A 20,456-nucleotide genomic window follows, 5' to 3' on the forward strand; every position below is an offset into this window, starting at 1 on the left:
GTACAATTGGGCAAAAAAACTAAACAATAATGCTCCTAAAAGTTACTTAGATATTTGATTTTTAACAAGGGTGAAAACATCTATAAAAGTGAAGCTCTAAAATACGAAAAGGGGACAAGCGAACAATAACTCTTGTAGAGCGTCAGAACATAAATTTGTTAATACTTCTTAAATACAGAATTCTGTGAGACTTGATCATAGAGATGCTTCGCTCATTGTACCTTATTGTAATAGAAATCAATATTCCAAAATCAGAAGAACCGCATAAAAAATGTTTAAAAGGTTTAAAAGAAAGTACGGACATTCTAGTAACGATTATAGAGTTGCTACGCTCTCTAATTCGTACCTAGCTACTACATGAATCACCAAGCCAAGTTTGAAATCGATAGGAAACTTTTGACATTCCTAAATTAAGGATAAGATCTATTCGTTACTGACTGACCTTTATTATAGAAAAGCTTTGCTTTAAAAAGATCAAAATATTTGTCAAACTCGAGGGAAATTAAGATTTAAAATACATGGAAAATTGGGTCATCTCAAAAAACGCCTATCTCAAAATTAGTGATAGCAATCCGTCAAATTTTTGGACCGGATTTTTTGAGTATAGCCGGAAAATTTGCATTGTTTTCATGGAGGAAAATTATGACGAATTTGTTATCGCATGGTAATGTAGACAGTTTTCTTCTGATATTAAAATAAAAAAATCAAAGCATCATTAATGTGTTTGGACTCGAGGAGCCAAAGGCACATGCTCAGAACCGGTATAATGCAGTGGAAATATTAAAATAGGATTCGGAGCCATACTGTTAACCCTTTAACATATCCAATATCTGCAACACATGATATTAAACCTCATCCCCCCCCCCCCTACACAACACAGCAGTGTGTAATTGTATGGTATGACAGGGATCTTAAGGGATAAGCCAATGGCCAATAAATTATGTTTATCTCTGGGGATGATACACAAAATTACCCCTTCTGTAGATTACAATTGGTTTGAACACTCAACTTAAATGAACCAACCAATTAAAATTCCCCAAGGTTGTTGAACCAACGAATAAGAAAACCGTATTATAAAACTTTGGGGACCAGTTTAATAAATAGCCCAATGTCCCCTCCCTCCCTGATGGTATGGTATCTAATTACACCAAAGAAGAGAACTCGTGTAACATGTGACTCTTTATATAGGAAGTAGTGTGCCAACATTCTTGCACGAATTTCTTAGTCCAAACAGCTAAAATTTAAATTTGTGTGTGTCTGTCGATCTGTCTGCTATAAAGGAGGGAGGTGTTAAATAACAATATGTCCCCCACTATCAATTGGGTCTTTGAAAATCAACCAATAGCGTCGGGAATATTAAAACAGCCAAGTTGCAACTAAAGTGCAGAAAGCAATTTGCTAGCAGATGAAAAAGGACCACAACACAGGGTTCCCGGTAGTTGTCTAGTTATTTATCTACAGTAATAGATTTATTTGTCTGCTTGTAGCCTAAGATCCTGCTATATTGTTTACCTTTAAAGTGAAGCCGCTTAATTATAGGAACAGTTTGGGGGAAAGTACCTCTATCCTTTCAAGAAGAATGGTCCCAAAAAAACGAAAAGTTTTAAGTATTTTTCTTTTAAACTTAAATTTATTCAGACATTACAAATAGGTTTGATTATGATTAATTTAATCTCTTCTGATATTAATGTTTGTAGAACGATGTCTGTCCAATTGAAGCTGTTTAACCACTGAATCAACTTGGTTCTATTTATATGGGAATAAATCTGCTGATCTATAAAGACTAGATGATCAATTCCAATATATGGAACAATCCGACCGAAATTGTTAATCTACAGATAGAAATTTCTTTTCGACTCTGAACTTTTAATTGACGATCTAGACTAATAATGTTATAAGATTATTTGTTTTATTACAAGAACGTTTGAAAGGAAGGAATATCATGTAAATATCGCACTGTTACATTTAACACGACATAATATTAAGAATTTTTTTTTTAGAAATATGCTATGCAATAAAAACGCAGGGAGGGACGGGTCATTAGCCTGATACACAAAGTTTAATTACATTTACTCGTTGGCTTTGGGTGCTTTATTGGTTTATTTGAACTTGCGCTGCGGTGTCAAAAATTTTATACCAATAAATTAATAAACAGAAGGGGTAATTTTGTCTGTCATCATTAATGTACATTGTAGAACCTCAATTATGATAACAAAATTATCACTTCGTTAATTAAAATTATCGCAAGAAACACGTACTACTAGTTTATACTGTTAAAATTTTAAAAGTCTCCAAAGTTTTTAAGGCATCAAAAAAGTTAATGTATCAGCTTAAACTCTCCTCATTTTCCTACCCCCTTTTTCTTACGGAGTTATAGGTTTAAGGACCTGTCCTAAATATAAAGTAGCTGCGCTACAAAGGATGTAGAATATACGTGGATATTATGACAGGAAAAAATTGTCAATTTAGTTTTCTAATTCCCCTGTCATTTATTGGTAAGTTCGTTCATCCCGTAGGGTAAAGGTGGGGAATTAGGTTATCGTTATTTTAGCCCACTACAAGTTTTACTTCATAAGTGTACATGATAATTGGTGTAAGATCCAAGTAATAATAAATCCACTTAATTTTTTGATTGCAGGATAAATGTAACACATTCATATGTAGAATGATCAATAAAGACAAGAATCAATAGATTATTCCTATTTAGGCGTTAATTCATTTCAACCTTAATAGCTATGCTTCTGTTGTTTGTTGTTAAGATCACATAAACGGATACCTAATGGATTTATTATTACTTGGATGTCAGACCAGATTTCATGTTCTCTTTTAAGTTCTCTTAGCGGGCTAAAATGACAATTCCTCCTATCTCTCCTAAAAGGTGAACTAACTGACCAATCAACGAGTTCCATGTTAGCAAGCTTAATTGACGACAATTTTTCCTTTGTCATAATATGCACGTAATTCTATATCCACTAAACGGACACTTAGTCCTTTGCTTTTTTAGAAAATATGTATGCTCAAATTTGAGGAGGTTGCTTTATGTCCCTGTGAATTCAATCATCCCCACACCCCTTACAAATTCTATTTTTAAAACAAAACTATAAAGGGCGGGCTAACTCCCTATTCCCTTGCCCTTTTAAAGATATTATATAAATAGTCTTAAACCAGCTTGCATTTAAAAACCTTTCTTACATATATTTTTCAATATTTAGCCATTTTGTATTATTAAAGAAACACTCATTCCCTGGGGGTGGGGGGATTTGAAGGGTGTAAGTAATTTATCGGATGGGGGGGGGGGGGTTGCTGGAAATTTCCTAGTTGGGGGGGAATTATTGGTCAGATTACTATCTTACGACAATGTGGTAATGTGAGCTATATGCAAAACTATAAAAGGGTGCTAAACATTTGCAGGGATCTAAAGGGATAAGACAATGACTGATAAATTGATGTACATACCTAATGATAACACACAAAATTATTCCTTTTGTAGATTACACTTATTGGTTGAAATGTTTGTAAACTCAACCTGATGAACCATCCAATCAAAATTCAACAAAAGTTTCCATAGTTGTTGAACCATCGAATAAGAAAAAATTTATTATAAAACTTTGGGAACTAGTATAATAAAAGGCCCAATGTCCCATCCCTTCCTTGAACATTTATTATAACATGAATGATAACTACCAAAGAAATAATAATTAATAATAGTTATTTCTCGCATCGTATTATGCATATGAAAAGCTTTCCGCGGATATAGAATGTACAATTATAAGATTAAAACCAGTTTTTTAAGCCCCGAGGTGCCGAAGGCACTGGCTCAAAAAAACTGTTTTTAATTTAATGATTGTACATTTTTATATTCGTAGAAAGCTGGATATAATACGATGCTAGACATAGTTTTTTTTCTTCGTATGGATGAGAACCGGTTTTTATCGACCGGATGAGAATGAATACGAGAAAATAAAATTACCATTTTGGTAAAACCAAAAACCTCCGTACAAAAAAAATTTGAATCTAAACTGAACTCTAAGCACGTAGAAGTTTGCTATTGAAGCAGCCTCTAGTCAAGGATCTTAAGGGATAAGACAATGGAGGAGCATATATGAATGATTTATGCACTTAATTTTGTTATTTACACCTTCTTTAGATTGAAATAAATATTTAAACGTTTTAACTGCTAGTTTGTGCCAACTAAAGAAGATCTAATTAAAGAAGCCAAAGTTTTTAAGCCAACGAATGCGAGAGCGTGTATATTTTTCCGTCTAAAAATTCAATAAGCAAATGTTAATTTTTTTATCCTTATATAAAAATAACAGGATGTATGTGTCTCAGTCTGTTTGTACCAAAGGATTTCATTAACCGCTCCACCGATATGGTTCTCCCTTGCAATGTAGATTTTCATAGTTATTGGGAAGGCTTCTATTTTATGGGAGGGTATCGCCACACTCCCAAGACAATGTTAAAACAAAATTGAAAATGGGATTGGGTCGACTTATACCCCCCCCCCCTCTCCACGTAGTCTAACCGCTATTATTGATTAAACTAAAGAGTTAAAAACCAAACATGCATCATAAATAAACATACATCTGTCATTTAATCCCTTCTCTCTGTTAACTTATGAGGATATAAATAGAATTGACATGTTAAGATATGGTATAAATAGAAAACAAGGATGACAACATCTAAAAAAGCGAAGCTTTAAATTCAGACGGTCGGACAGCAAACATTAACAATTGTACAGTTTCAGAACTTAATAAGCAGTATATAATTTTAAACAAAATTGTATATTTCATAATGAAGAATACTGTTTTGCTTAATGCATGGTACCTAATTATTCTTGGAATCATCATAAAATCAACCTGTCTAAAATGGACATAGTCTTAGGAAAATTCAGGGAAAAGACAATAGACTTAATAGACTTAGTTTAAATCCCCAATTGCGATAAATTACCACATCTGCAGATTAAAAGTACGGGTCGAAACTTTTGGACACTATTAGTTTAGAATTAACAAACAAAAATTCTATATAAAATAGTTTTTGAGCCAACTTATTAGATTATAAAACTTTGGGTACCAGTGTAATTTACGGCAAACTGTCCTCTCCCTCCCTGCATAGTCCTTAGTTTAAAAATACTTATTCTTGTACCTCATGAACTTCCTTCCTGTTATGACCGCAAAGCGATTGACCCTTAAATATAAATATAGACCCTCCTGTACTAATTAAAGAGAGGCTTCGCCACTTTGATACATCGCATTCAAGGGAGGGAGGGGACGTTAGACTGTAAATCATACTGGCACCAAATTTGTTGAAAACACGATTACTCATTGGTTGGCTTAAAAACTTTAGGGATATTTTAAATATTGATAGGTGTCGAAACTTTTATATTTATTCTATAGAAGGAGTAATTTTGTCTATAAAAATTGGGGTCAAACATAATTTATCGTCCATTGTTTTATGCTTTTTATGATACTTTAACGTCAGGTCCAACAACTAAAAACTACTAAGAAATATCAGGTGAGAAAATATCAAATAAAAGACAAACAACCCTTTGATTACACTAACTATGTATTAAAGTTCTAGTTGCGCCTGTTTATGGGCCAACATATTTCCTCAGTTCAGTTCTGGACCTCAGTTCTCATAGCAATGAAAGATACCATTTTCAACATCTCTTGCATATGAGGTCCAGACATTAAAGTAAAACACTAGAGGGGGAATGTGTTCAATAACTGTATCTCCCCATCCCAAGGACCTTGTAACGACTCTCAACTGGGTCTTTATAAATAAACCTATAGTGTCGGGAATATAGTTGTCTAGATAAGATAGCAAGCCCATATATTATTGGGTTGGTTGTCTGAAGGACCTATAATCTGAAAAACTTGATTTCTAAAAAAAATTAAACTTGAAGTGTCCCTTTTTAAAATATTTATAATATTTATTTATCTAAGGAATGTTTATCATGTTTGTATGTGTCGCGTGTAAGGAAATAGGATATAACAGGAGAATTTAGGTCAGGGAATAAAGGATGGGCATATTTGCTTATAATTATCAAGACTATTTACGCCAGGGAATAAAGGATAAGCACATGTGTGTGTTGTATGTAAGGAAATAGGATATAACAGGAGAATTCAGTTCATGCAATAAAGGATTGGCATATTAGCTTATAATTGACAAGACTATATACGCCAGGGAATAAAGGATAAGCAGATGTGTGTGTTGTATGTAAGGAAATAGGATATATCAGGAGAATTTAGTTCAGAGAATAAAGGATGGACATATTAGCTTATAATGAGCAAGAATATTTACGCCAGGGAATAAAGGATAAGCAGATGTGTGTGTTGTATGTAAGGAAATAAGATATAACAGGAGAATTTAGTTCAGGAAAATAAGGATGGGCATATTAGCTTATAATTGACAAGACTATATACGCCAGGGAATAAAGGATAAACAGATGTGTGTGTCGTATGTAAGGAAATAGGATATAACAGGAGAATTTAGTTCAGGGAATAAAGGATGGGCATATTTGCTTATAATTGGCAAGACTATTTACGCCAGGGAATAAAGGATAAGCACATGTGTGTGTTGTATGTAAGGAAATAGGATATAACAGGAGAATTCAGTTCATGCAATAAAGGATTGGCACATTAGCTTATAATTAGCAAGACTATTTACGCCAGGGAATAAAGGATAAGCAGATGTGTGTGTCGTATGTAAGGAAATAGGATATAACAGGAGAATTTAGTTCAGGGAATAAAGGATGGGCATATTAGCTTATAATTAGCAAGACTATTTACGCCAGGGAATAAAGGATAAGCAGATGTGTGTATGGTATGTAAGGAAATAGGATATAACAGGAGAATTTAGTTCAGGGAATAAAGGATGGGCATATTAGCTTATAATTAGCAAGACTATTTACGCCAAGGAATAAAGGATAAGCACATGTGTGTGTTGTATGTAAGGAAATAGGATATAACAGGAGAATTCAGTTCATGCAATAAAGGATTGGCACATTAGCTTATAATTAGCAAGACTATTTACGCCAGGGAATAAAGGATAAGCAGATGTGTGTGTCGTATGTAAGGAAATAGGATATAACAGGAGAATTTAGTTCAGGGAATAAAGGATGGGCATATTAGCTTATAATTAGCAAGACTATTTACGCCAGGGAATAAAGGATAAGCACATGTGTGTGTTGTATGTAAGGAAATAGGATATAACAGGAGAATTCAGTTCATGCAATAAAGGATTGGCACATTAGCTTATAATTAGCAAGACTATTTACGCCAGGGAATAAAGGATAAGCAGATGTGTGTGTCGTATGTAAGGAAATAGGATATAACAGGAGAATTTAGTTCAGGGAATAAAGTATGGACACATTAGCTTATAATAAGCAAGACTATTTATGCCAGGGAATAAAGGATAAGCAGATGTGTGTGTTGTATGTAAGGAAATAGGATATATCAGGAGAATTTAGTTCAGGGAATAAAGGATGGACATATTAGCTTATAATGAGCAAGAATATTTACGCCAGGGAATAAAGAATAAGCAGATGTGTGTGTCGTATGTAAGGAAATAGGATATAACAGGAGAATTTAGTTCAGGAAAATAAGGATGGGCATATTAGCTTATAATTGGCAAGACTATTTACGCCAGGGAATAAAGGATAAACAGATGTGTGTGTCGTATGTAAGGAAATAGGATATAACAGGAGAATTTAGTTCAGGGAATAAAGGATGGGCATATTTGCTTATAATTGGCAAGACTATTTACGCCAGGGAATAAAGGATAAGCACATGTGTGTGTTGTATGTAAGGAAATAGGATATAACAGGAGAATTCAGTTCATGCAATAAAGGATTGGCACATTAGCTTATAATTAGCAAGACTATTTACGCCAGGGAATAAAGGATAAGCAGATGTGTGTGTCGTATGTAAGGAAATAGGATATAACAGGAGAATTTAGTTCAGGGAATAAAGGATGGGCATATTAGCTTATAATTAGCAAGACTATTTACGCCAGGGAATAAAGGATAAGCAGATGTGTGTATGGTATGTAAGGAAATAGGATATAACAGGAGAATTTAGTTCAGGGAATAAAGGATGGGCATATTAGCTTATAATTAGCAAGACTATTTACGCCAAGGAATAAAGGATAAGCACATGTGTGTGTTGTATGTAAGGAAATAGGATATAACAGGAGAATTCAGTTCATGCAATAAAGGATTGGCACATTAGCTTATAATTAGCAAGACTATTTACGCCAGGGAATAAAGGATAAGCAGATGTGTGTGTCGTATGTAAGGAAATAGGATATAACAGGAGAATTTAGTTCAGGGAATAAAGGATGGGCATATTAGCTTATAATTAGCAAGACTATTTACGCCAGGGAATAAAGGATAAGCACATGTGTGTGTTGTATGTAAGGAAATAGGATATAACAGGAGAATTCAGTTCATGCAATAAAGGATTGGCACATTAGCTTATAATTAGCAAGACTATTTACGCCAGGGAATAAAGGATAAGCAGATGTGTGTGTCGTATGTAAGGAAATAGGATATAACAGGAGAATTTAGTTCAGGGAATAAAGTATGGACACATTAGCTTATAATAAGCAAGACTATTTATGCCAGGGAATAAAGGATAAGCAGATGTGTGTGTCGTATGTAAGGAAATAGGATATAACAGGAGAATTTAGTTCAGGGAATAAAGGATGGGCATATTAGCTTATAATTAGCAAGACTATTTACGCCAGGGAATAAAGGATAAGCAGATGTGTGTGTCGTATGTAAGGAAATAGGATATAACAGGAGAATTTAGTTCAGGGAATAAAGGATGGGCATATTAGCTTATAATTAGCAAGACTATTTACGCCAGGGAATAAAGGATAAGCAGATGTGTGTGTCGTATGTAAGGAAATAGGATATAACAGGAGAATTTAGTTCAGGGAATAAAGGATGGGCATATTAGCTTATAATAAGCAAGACTATTTATGCCAGGGAATAAAGGATAAGCAGATGTGTGTATCGTATGTAAGGAAATAGGATATAACAGGAGAATTTAGTTCAGGCAATAAAGTATGGACACATTAGCTTATAATAAGCTAGACTATTTACGCCAGGGAATAAAGGATAAGCAGATGTGTGTATCGTATGTAAGGAAATAGGATATAACAGGAGAATTTAGTTCAGGGAATAAAGTATGGACACATTAGCTTATAAATAGCAAGACTATTTACGCCATGGAATAAAGGATAAGCAGATGTGTGTATCGTATGTAAGGAAATAGGATATAACAGGAGAATTCAGTTCAGGGAATAAAGTATGGACACATTAGCTTATAATTAGCAAGACTATTTACGCCAGGGAATAAAGGATAAGCAGATGTGTGTGTTGTATGTAAGGAAATAGGATATAACAGGAGAATTTAGTTCAGGCAATAAAGTATAGACACAGTAGCTTATATTAGGCAAGACTATTTACGCCAGGGAATAAAGGATAAGCAGATGTGTGTATCGTATGTAAGGAAATAGGATATAACAGGAGAATTTAGTTCAGGGAATAAAGTATGGACACATTAGCTTATAATTAGCAAGACTATTTACGCCAGGGAATAAAGGATAAGCAGATGTGTGTATCGTATGTAAGGAAATAGGATATAACAGGAGAATTTAGTTCAGGGAATAAAGTATGGACACATTAGCTTATAATTAGCAAGACTATTTACGCCAGGGAATAAAGGATAAGCAGATGTGTGTATCGTATGTAAGGAAATAGGATATGACAGGAAAATTTAGTTCAGGGAATAAAGTATGGACACATTAGCTTATAATTAGCAAGACTATTTACGCCAGGGAATAAAGGATAAGCAGATGTGTGTGTCATATGTAAGGAAATAGGATATAACAGGAGAATTTAGTTCAGGCAATAAAGTATGGACACATTAGCTTATAATAAGCAAGACTATTTACGCCAGGGAATAAAGGATAAGCAGATGTGTGTATCGTATGTAAGGAAATAGGATATAACAGGAGAATTTAGATCAGGAAATAAAGTATGGACACATTAGCTTATAATAAGCAAGACTATTTACGCCAGGGAATAAAGGATAAGCAGATGTGTGTATGGTATGTAAGGAAATAGGATATAACAGGAGAATTTAGTTCAGGGAATAAAGTATGGACACATTAGCTTATAATTAGCAAGACTATTTACGCCAGGGAATAAAGGATAAGCAGATGTGTGTATCGTATGTAAGGAAATAGGATATAACAGGAGAATTTAGATCAGGGAATAAAGTATGGACACATTAGCTTATAATAAGCAAGACTATTTACGCCAGGGAATAAAGGATAAGCAGATGTGTGTATGGTATGTAAGGAAATAGGATATAACAGGAGAATTTAGTTCAGGGAATAAAGTATGGACACATTAGCTTATAATTAGCAAGACTATTTACGCCAGGGAATAAAGGATAAGCAGATGTGTGTGTCGTATGTAAGGAAATAGGATATAACAGGAGAATTTAGTTCAGGCAATAAAGTATGGACACATTAGCTTATAATAAGCAAGACTATTTATGCCAGGGAATAAAGGATAAGCAGATGTGTGTATCGTATGTAAGGAAATAGGATATAACAGGAGAATTTAGATCAGGGAATAAAGTATGGACACATTAGCTTATAATAAGCAAGACTATTTACGCCAGGGAATAAAGAATAAGCAGATGTGTGTGTCATATGTAAGGAAATAGGATATAACAGGAGAATTTAGTTCAGGGAATAGAGGAGTGGCATATTAACTTGGAATTAGCAATACTATTTACCAGGGAGGGAGAGGACATTGGGCTGTTTATTACACTAATCCCCAAAGTTTTGTAATAACGTTTTTTTATTGGTTGGCCTACTTTTGGGAACTTTTATTGAATTTTGATTAGTTGTATCATTAAGTTAAATGTCCAAAACTTTCAACCACAAATTTTAATCTACAGAAGGGGTAATTTTGTATATCATTATTGGGGGTTTACATCAATTTATCGGCCATTGTCTTATCCCTTTAGTTCCATGCTATTTACGCCAGGGAATAAAGGATAAGAAGATTTGCTTAGACTGATAATTGTTCATTTTTATAAAAGGTTCGGCTGCAGAATCGATATAGTATTACTTGGATGTTGCAACAGGTTTTCATTTTCTCTGATAAAGTACTACTCGCAGCTTGCTAAAATAACGATATCCCTATTTACCAGAGGTGGATTCTTTAAACAAATTAGGGTCGCTGCATCGCTGCTTCCAATAGACGACGTACTTGGTCTTTTAGTAATATGATTCCTTATTTTTAACTGATTTACCGTTTCTTTGATCTGATCAAAGAACTTTTATGATTGCACCTGCCTATGTCTGGTGTGCATTCATTTCCGCGCATTTATTGTTTTATCAAATAATCAGAACCAACAAATCAAAAATCAATATAAGTCCCATTGGTTGTTAAAAACTTTGGGGACTAGTGTAATAAACAGCCCAATGTCCCCTCCCTCTCTGATTAAACTATAGACCTAACCCGTGTAAGGTATTTTGCTGTAAAAACGTGCAGAATTGAATGCACACCCCTCACACTGTGTGTCTATAAATAAGAAAGAAATTCCACGTTTGACTTTCTTACGCGAGTAGGGATCTTAAGGGATAAGACAATGGGAGATGATTTGTTGTACATCCAATATGATGATAATCAAAATTACCCATTATGCAGATTATATATATGGACTCTTCTAGTTTGAACCCACAAAAAAGGATTTAAAAAAAAAAATTTAAGTCAACAAATAAGATATGGTGATTATAAAAACTGTAGTTACTTGTTTGATTTACAGTACAATGTCTCATCCCTAAATGACATAGAAAACGTTCTCTAATTCGTTAGCTTTAAACTTGAGGCACAATATTCAATCTTGATTGGTTGGTTCAAACTAGCAGTTTTCAGTCTATACAATATATTTATATTAATCTACAGCAAGGGTAATTTTGTTTATTTTCATTTAAAATTTGCATCAATTTATCTTCCATTGTCTTATCCCTTGAAGTCCCTGTATTTTAGGAGACACAACTTAAAGAGTGCATTTATCACGTATAGACGTATCTGGGTGTGTATTCACTTCCGCATCTTATAAAGAAGCGTCAGAAGGGGGTTATCCAACCCCTAGCAACATGAAAAGGATGGATACATTCTCCTACAGCTCCTATTACAATAGTCCACACCACAATAAACAAGTCTAGGGGGAAAAATTCACAACCCTCTAAAATCTAATGGAAAGTGAAAAAATTGACCGCTTCGCGCGTCAATTTGCTAATCAAAGGACGCTTATTTGATTTATGAGTATGTTTATTATGTGGTGGGAAGGGGGGGGGAAGGGGTGTATCCACCCCCCTTACCATAAAAATTCACGCATTTGTTATTTGTATTATTTCCCCCTCGATTTTGGTTAAAGGGTAGTGTAAAATTTGTGGGTGAACTTCGTGCAGCCCCCCCCCCCCCCCTGACAAAACTCTGAGCACGGCACTGATATTAACCCATCCTTTAAGTGTTTCATATTGGCAAAAATACACAATAGAAAATAGAAAGAAAAAGTGGTTTTATGAAAAGAGTTTTGTCAGTTTGTAATGTTGTAATTACTGATGCTTGATATGCTTTATATAAATTTGCGTAAGGGATTGCACACCTCATTTCTTAGACTTGTGATTAGGTTTCTTTAGATGTTGATTTTCTCATACGTGTTAAAGATTTCACAAATTAGCAACTTTTAAAATCTTATTCCCAGGGAGGTGTTGTGTTCGAGTCTAGACCACACAGCATAATACTAGCGACGTTGGTGCTTTCACCCAAATATATATTGGACCCTAGAATTAAAAAAACATATTTTCAGCCCCTATGGAAGAGATCTAACCTTGCGGGCTCTATTCCTACGGAGTCTTCCTTCTATTTATTTAACCTAACCTAAACTAATCTTCAAGAATGCGTCTTTATTCCCAACAAGTTTAAGAGTAGAAAGACGTACAAAAAACATAAATAGAGTAAATGTTAGTTGGGTATGAAAAGAAGGCGTCTTAGCTTTTTTAATCTTTATTTTAAATAGCTAGTGTTTTTAGTAAGTAGTAGATGTAAAATTTTCTATAGAATTTAGATATGCAATTATTTTTTTTGTAGACCTCTTATTTTTAAAAGTTATTTAAGTTTCTTTTTTAAATAATTAAGTGGGTTTTAAGGTACTAGAACGCAACAAAAAAAAAAAGAAAATTGCCATTATGAACATAAATAGTAAGATCTTTAATTTGACACCTTACTTTTTTAATTCTGTTGGGTAATTATTGAAAAAAATCTATTTTTTGAACCCATTAAAATAAAAACTTTGAACTTAAATATATCCTAGCACAGGCATAAAAATATGGGTTCATATATACCTTTAGAATCAGAAAAATATTACGAATTCATTCCATATTTTTTATGCCTGTGTTAGGATATATTTATGTTTAAAGTTTTGATAAAACCGAGGTTTTAAAAAATCTATTTTTTCAATAATTACCTGACAGAATTCAAAAAGTAAGATGTCAAATTAAAGATCTTACTATTTTTGTTCATAATGACAATTTTCTTATTTTTTTTGTTGCGTTTTAGTACCTTAAACCGACTTAATTATTTTTTAAAAAACTTTTATTACTTAAAAAATAAGAGGTCTACAAAAAAACCGATTGCATATCTAAATTGTATGGAAAATTTTACATCTACTACTTACTAAAAACAACGACTAGCTATTTAAAATAAAAATTTCAAAAGTTAAGACACCTTCTTTAGAATCATTAAATAAAAATAAGTAAAATCTGTCATAAAAATTTAATTACTGCTAAAAAGAACACTTGAAAATGAAATTACAGAGTACCTTCGCAACTTTAAAATATAAGATTTACCGTTACTATATATAAATTAGTAGCGGTTGCGCCCCTAGCATCTAGGGACTCTGTATATAAAGGGTAAAGAAGAGAAAAATAGTCTAAAATCATCTCAAAGCCTGACCTGAACTCAAACAGTTCAGAAGTTATCAAAATCTTAAGCCACAGACAAAATAGACCTTACTACTTTATACAATACCAACGGCTATCCCCCCCCCCCCCCTCCCAAGAGGCCTATAGGGGCACTTGAAAAGGAATTAAATTTAATAACCCATTGTTTTAAAAACTTCGCAGGACCTTTGAGAAGCTACCCTTTAATAAGAACCATATTGGTTCAGCAGTTAGTGAGATTCTTCAGTACAAACAGACATCCAGAGAGACACACAAACATCCTGTTACTTTATGGATAGGATGTACGCCCTTGATTAAAATTGTCATATTGCAGAGGGTGACACAACAATGAATTTCCGAATTTATTGCTAAAATGGACCAATCACGTTTCTCATTTTCAAATAACTAGCTTTTTATTGGTTGTCTTTTTTCAAAGGAAACACGCGATTTGTTTATTTTATTAGCCTAACCAATCACGTATCTCCTTGTCAAAATGCTACCTTACTATTGGTTGTCTTCTGACAACAGAGCAACGTAATTGGTTGTATTTTAGTGATAATTAACCAATCATGTTTCTCCTTGTCAAAATACTGACTTACAATTGGTTGTCTTTACTCAAAATAGTCACGTGATTGGATAATTTTAGCGGGAATTTTAAAGTTTGGAAATTTAAAGCTTTATCATCATTGCAGAGATACTTTGCTACAAAATATTAACACAGAATATAATCAACATTGCTACCACACACAGGGAAAGGTTTATCGCAAGAAAAAATTACGCAATTCTTGTGTTTTATCTTTGAAAGTTCTTTGCAGTGTTTTAAAAAAATCCCCCCCCCCCCCCTCATTTGTTTTTGAAGGTTGCAAAGATAAAATAGTCCAGAACCTGCCCAGGACCAATACAAGGCTTTTATTTACAAGCTTTAAAATAGTCCCAAACGTTTGTAAGTCTGAGTAACGTGTTTATTTAGAGACTAGTATTCTTTACATGCCAATGTCAACTCCCTCCCTTATTATACAGAATTGTTTTAAAGCACTTGTATCTCTAATCTATAGAACAATACAGAGAGAGAGAGAGAGAGAGAGAGAGAGAGAGAGAGAGAGAGAGAGAGAGAGAGAGAGAGAGAGAGAGAGAGAGAGGAGAGAGAGAAAAAAAGGAAAGAGAGAAAGAGTGTTAAATGGGGGATATCGAGGGTATAAAGAGAATTATTGATAATGCACAAGTAATTAATGACAAGGATAACAACATTCATAAATGATAAGAACAAATAAATAACAACAAAAATACAGCGGTTGTGATATTCTATTATGTAAAGTAGTAAGGTTTTTTGTCTAAAGCTTAAGATCTCAAAACCTACTGAATCGATTAAGTTCTCTTTTTTAGGTAAGTTTCACATAGCTACTTGGTTTTAGGCATTTCTATTTTAGATCATGGAAAGTTCTCAAACCATTTCAGTAGCCTCTCCAAAAGCTGAGCCCCTAGACACAACTGGGGCGAAGTCATAAGTAAAAGAAGAAGAAAATATTTTAATGGATATATAATGGACTTTAAGTTAAAATGTTTAGTATAGCAACCTTTTAGAGTATGCCCAATTATTAAAGGAATCTTCATTTTAGCTCTGAAACCTAGACAATTATAATATATCCAATTTTAAGACGAGACAAAATATTTTGGACGAACTCACTCCAAGTGTATAGAAGCCATGTTTTCACCAACACCTCTTTATGATTGGAGTAAAATAATTAGGACAAAATTATTTATTAGCAGTACAAATTTGCTGCAACTTTTATTTAAAGTAACTAGTGACTGCGCCCGTATCATCTAGGGGCTCTGTAATCAAAGTAGTATGGAAAGTAGAAAAATAGCCTAAAACCCAACTGATTTATTAGAATTAAATAGCCTAAATCCATCCAGGGATCTATAAGAAGCTTCCATAACTTTGTATAATAGGATTAGGTGTGCGCCTCTAACGTCTAAAGGCTCTGTTTAAAAACGGGCAGGGAAGGGTAGAAAATATCCTAAAACCATCCAAATAATTACATTTAAAAATAAATATTAGCAAGGACCTAAACGTTGTTATCATGGTAGTTTTAGAGAACATAAGTGACAATCACTAAACTACTTATTGAGCACAAAAACATGTTCTGTAAATTGACATTCCTAAACTTATGATAATAGATTTATTGCCATAGATGGACTGTCAATCACAATAATCCGTCCAACTTAAAAAGGAATTTCTAGCAAACTTTAGCTTGTACTAAGTCAAAATGATGTATTCCTTTAATACGTGCATAAACTAGGATATGATAAGCTAGCTTCATCTTTAATTCATCTATTTAAATTGATATAATTGGATACTATGCCAGGGGAAATTTGTCGTCAATTTAGCCTGCTAACAGGAGCCTCATTTATCAACATTTCGTTCATCCAGTAGAAGGGGATGGGGTAAAGAAACGTATCGTTATTTTAGCCAGCTACAGACATCAATTTATCAGAGTTCCGGAAAAATCTGGTGCAACATCCACCACTGCATAAAGATGACATGAGAAAATAACTGCCGTTATGTACACTTACTAACCAATAATGGCCAGATTGTCCGTACACTTAACTCTTATTGGTCCAATTACTGATTAAGAATCTATATCTACTATATTTATTGTAAGGATGATGAATTTGTAACTAGAATAAGACTTTGTGCATGCAGGGATATAAAGGGATAAGACAAAGGCCAATAAATGTACGTACATCTTCTATGATGTTACACAAAATTACACCTACTGTAGATTACAATAAGTGGTTGAAATGTTTGAACACTTAACTTAATGACACAACCAATCAAATTCTCCAAAAATGTTAAGCCGAATAGGAAAACGCAAGTATAAAACTTTGGGTACTAGTGTAATAAACAATAAACAGCCCAATGTCCCCTCCATCCCTGGCATGTATGTACTCAAAGCAACACCAAGCATGACATGAAATTTTATTATGGACACGTTGCAACTAGTTGGACGATTTTTCGGATCATGAAAAGAAAACGAAGTAGCGGGTTTTGTCGCATTTTCACCGTAGCTTTTCTCGTATTTCTAACACCTGCGGGGTCTATTTCCTAAACTTACGGGGGCAATCATCTAACCTAACCTAAAATAACCTATCAAAAGCTACTGTAAAAATACGACGAAACCCACTACTTGGTTTCCTTTCCTTACTCCAATTTTTCTTAGGAATGGATATATTATTATTTGAATATTGCACCAGAATTTCATGTTCTCTTACAAAGTGAAACTTGCAGCGAGCTAAAAAATCCGATTCCCAAACTATAGTTATAAACCATCCTTGGCACTATTAGAAGCTACAATGTAAAGAAGAACCATATAGGCTCTGAGGATAGCGAGATCTTTCGCTACACATAGACAGACATCCTCATCTTTTCATATATGGATTAAGAAGAATTAATATTTTGTATAAAATCATAAAAATAGCCTAAAACTTGCCAGGACCAATACTAAAGATTTTAAAGATAATAACGCTTCAACTATGTCAGGCGCCTGACTTAAATAAGACTTTGAAACAAGGGTCATACAATCAAAACGTTTGCAGTTGTTTATGGAAAGTAAACCAGAAGACACTTTATGATGGTTAGCAAGAAGACAAAAGTTAGTTTAAAAATTGGTGGATTAACACAGTAGTAATTATAGAGTAGCTTTGTTTAAAACAGAAATTAATAAAATAAAATTAATTTACAATCTTTATTTTCTTATTTATTAGTCATAAAATAAATAAAACAATTTAGATAACAAAATTGAAAGAATTTATATAACAAAATACAAAGAAGAATGATAATATCCATAAGTAGCGGAGTATACACATTTGTAATCCCCAAATCCCCATCCACAAGAAATGAATTATAACAAGAAAATCCAGGCCTTCTTTTTATCTCTCTTTATATTATAAGCATTCTATATCAAAGTTAACTAATTAATTTTTAGTTCCAACATCAAAAAAACCTCTAATTCTATATTAGTGAATGTTAGAATGTCTGACTTTTTGATTTGTTAAGTTTCCCTTTATGGATGTTGTCATCCATGCTTTAATTTTAAATAATCCTAATCCCCATCCAAAAGAAATGAATTATAACAAGAAAATCCAGGCCTACTATTATCTCTGTGTTGTCTGACTGCTTCAAAAAAAAAGTAGGTGGTGGTGGTGGTTACAAGATAAGATTCTACTTTTTAGGAGCCAAGCGGCTGAAACCATAGCATCTAGGGGCTCTTATAAAGTAACTCTAGGATGTCTTCAAAGTTGTACGTGAGGGGTAGAGAAATAGCCTAAAAATATTACAAGGATTGAAACTAAAAATAAAATAGCATAAAACCACCCCGGGACCTTTGTGAAGCTTCCCTAAAAAGAAGAACTCGACGGACAAAATACTCTACTAATTTCTATGATAGAATTGATAAAGAATTGTAAAAAAAACATTGACGGTTTTCCTTAGAGTGAGCTATTGAACACAGGAACCCCCCTCTTTATTTTCAATTATCGTAAAACAGTATGATTTACTATCAAATGTCCTCACCCTTCCTGGTTGAAATTCCAACCACACAAGATTCAACCTACATTTTGTCCCTACGGGCAACCTAACCAATGCAATGTATTTATAAACTATTCCTAACCTAAATCTAAACCTCCCCCGTATACTAATTGAAGAATTTATGCTACAAAATGAAAATTAAGAATGAATATTTCTGTTCGTGATTACATAAAATCTTCATTTTCATAAGTGTTTATAAAACCTATAGGCATATAACTTTTTTTGTGTACACTTTTAAAAAGCAAAGCTTTTCAAAATTAGGACCGTTCCGTCCGCCCGTATCTGTGATAACTCCTACAATTTTATAAGCAAAGCTAAGTAAGTTTTATGTAAGTAAAATTAAGAATATTTGTAAGTTTAGGATAATTGTTCGGTTTTCGTTCAGACTTCATGCTATTTTGACATTATATTTGTAAATGTGCGATTGTTTGTTTGATTTGTTTAGCTTCGGTTTTATGGATGTTGTCATCCCTGTTATGAACAGCGCAACACAACGCGGAAAATTATTATAAAAAATATAAATCAATTGATATGTTCTCTATGGCACTAAAATTGCATAAAACAAGGATGACAACATCCATAAAAGCGAAGCACTGAAACGGTAGGACAAACGGACATCAACACTTATATAGTATCTGAACTGAAAAATCGGAACATAAATGTATAAATGTCGAATCAAAATTGTAGGTAAATTTGTTGAAAAACTGCTTAAAAACAGGATAATGTTTATGGACATACTTACATTTTTGGACTTGATTATAGAGTTGCTTCGCTTATAATATTGTTCTTTGTTGTCCCAGAAATCAATATACCAAAAATCAGATCAAACGGATAATTAAAACACTTGAAAATTTGTTGTTAAAAAAGTAGAAAAATCAACATGTTTAAAATGGACGTACGGACATTCTGGTAATGATTATAGAGTTGCTACGCTTTCTAAATTGTACCCAACTACTACAGGAATCATCATGCAAAGTTTGAAATCGATAGGACAATTCTAACATGCCTAAATTAACGAATAAAAGCTATCTATCTCGGACGTACGGACGGACGGACGGACGTACGGACGGACGGACCGACCCTAATTATAGAAAAGCTTCGCTTTTAATAAAAAGGTAAAATTCCACAGAAACAAAATAACAAGCACAACTTTATTTACAAGTAGTACAGGATATTTCGCATTTAAATCAGCGAGTGAAGGGGCATGGAGCTGTTTATTACACTAGCCTACATATATTTGTTGGTTCCTTAAGTCTAAAGGATTCAACCACTAATTGTCATCTATAGAAGGGGTATTTTGCGCATCATCATTGGGGATGTACATAAATTTATCGGCCATTGTCCTATCCCTAAGTAAAAATACATGTACCCTGAGGAAAAATATTGAATAATTAAACCGCAAAGTCACCAGTCAATATACATGTTGTACATATGCATACATTGTATATCAATAGATTTACAATTTTAACTTATTTTTTTCTTAAACCGAAGATTTTGTAAATTTTTTTTATAAATAATACATTTTTATGTGTATTACATAATCCTTAATATCTATAATGCATAGGAAAAAATATCCGTCCGTTTGTTTGTACCTTGATATCTCTTACGGCTGAATATATCATGAAAAAGCAGCTGGCTAGCTCATAAAGGTGACATCTATATAAAGTTACAGCTGCTAAGCCTAATAATACTTCATAATTCTAGAAACGTTTTAATTGTACATAAACTGTAGGATTTCCAGGAATCTCAATGGATAAGACAATGGAATATAATTTCTCGTACTCATTCTAATCTGGTGGATAGGAACCGGTTCTCATCCATACGAAAAAAC

The sequence above is a fragment of the Acartia tonsa genome, chromosome 9 (assembly GCF_053477335.1).
Source record: "Acartia tonsa isolate MP-2025a chromosome 9, ASM5347733v1, whole genome shotgun sequence".
In the NCBI taxonomy this organism is placed as follows: domain Eukaryota; kingdom Metazoa; phylum Arthropoda; class Copepoda; order Calanoida; family Acartiidae; genus Acartia; species Acartia tonsa.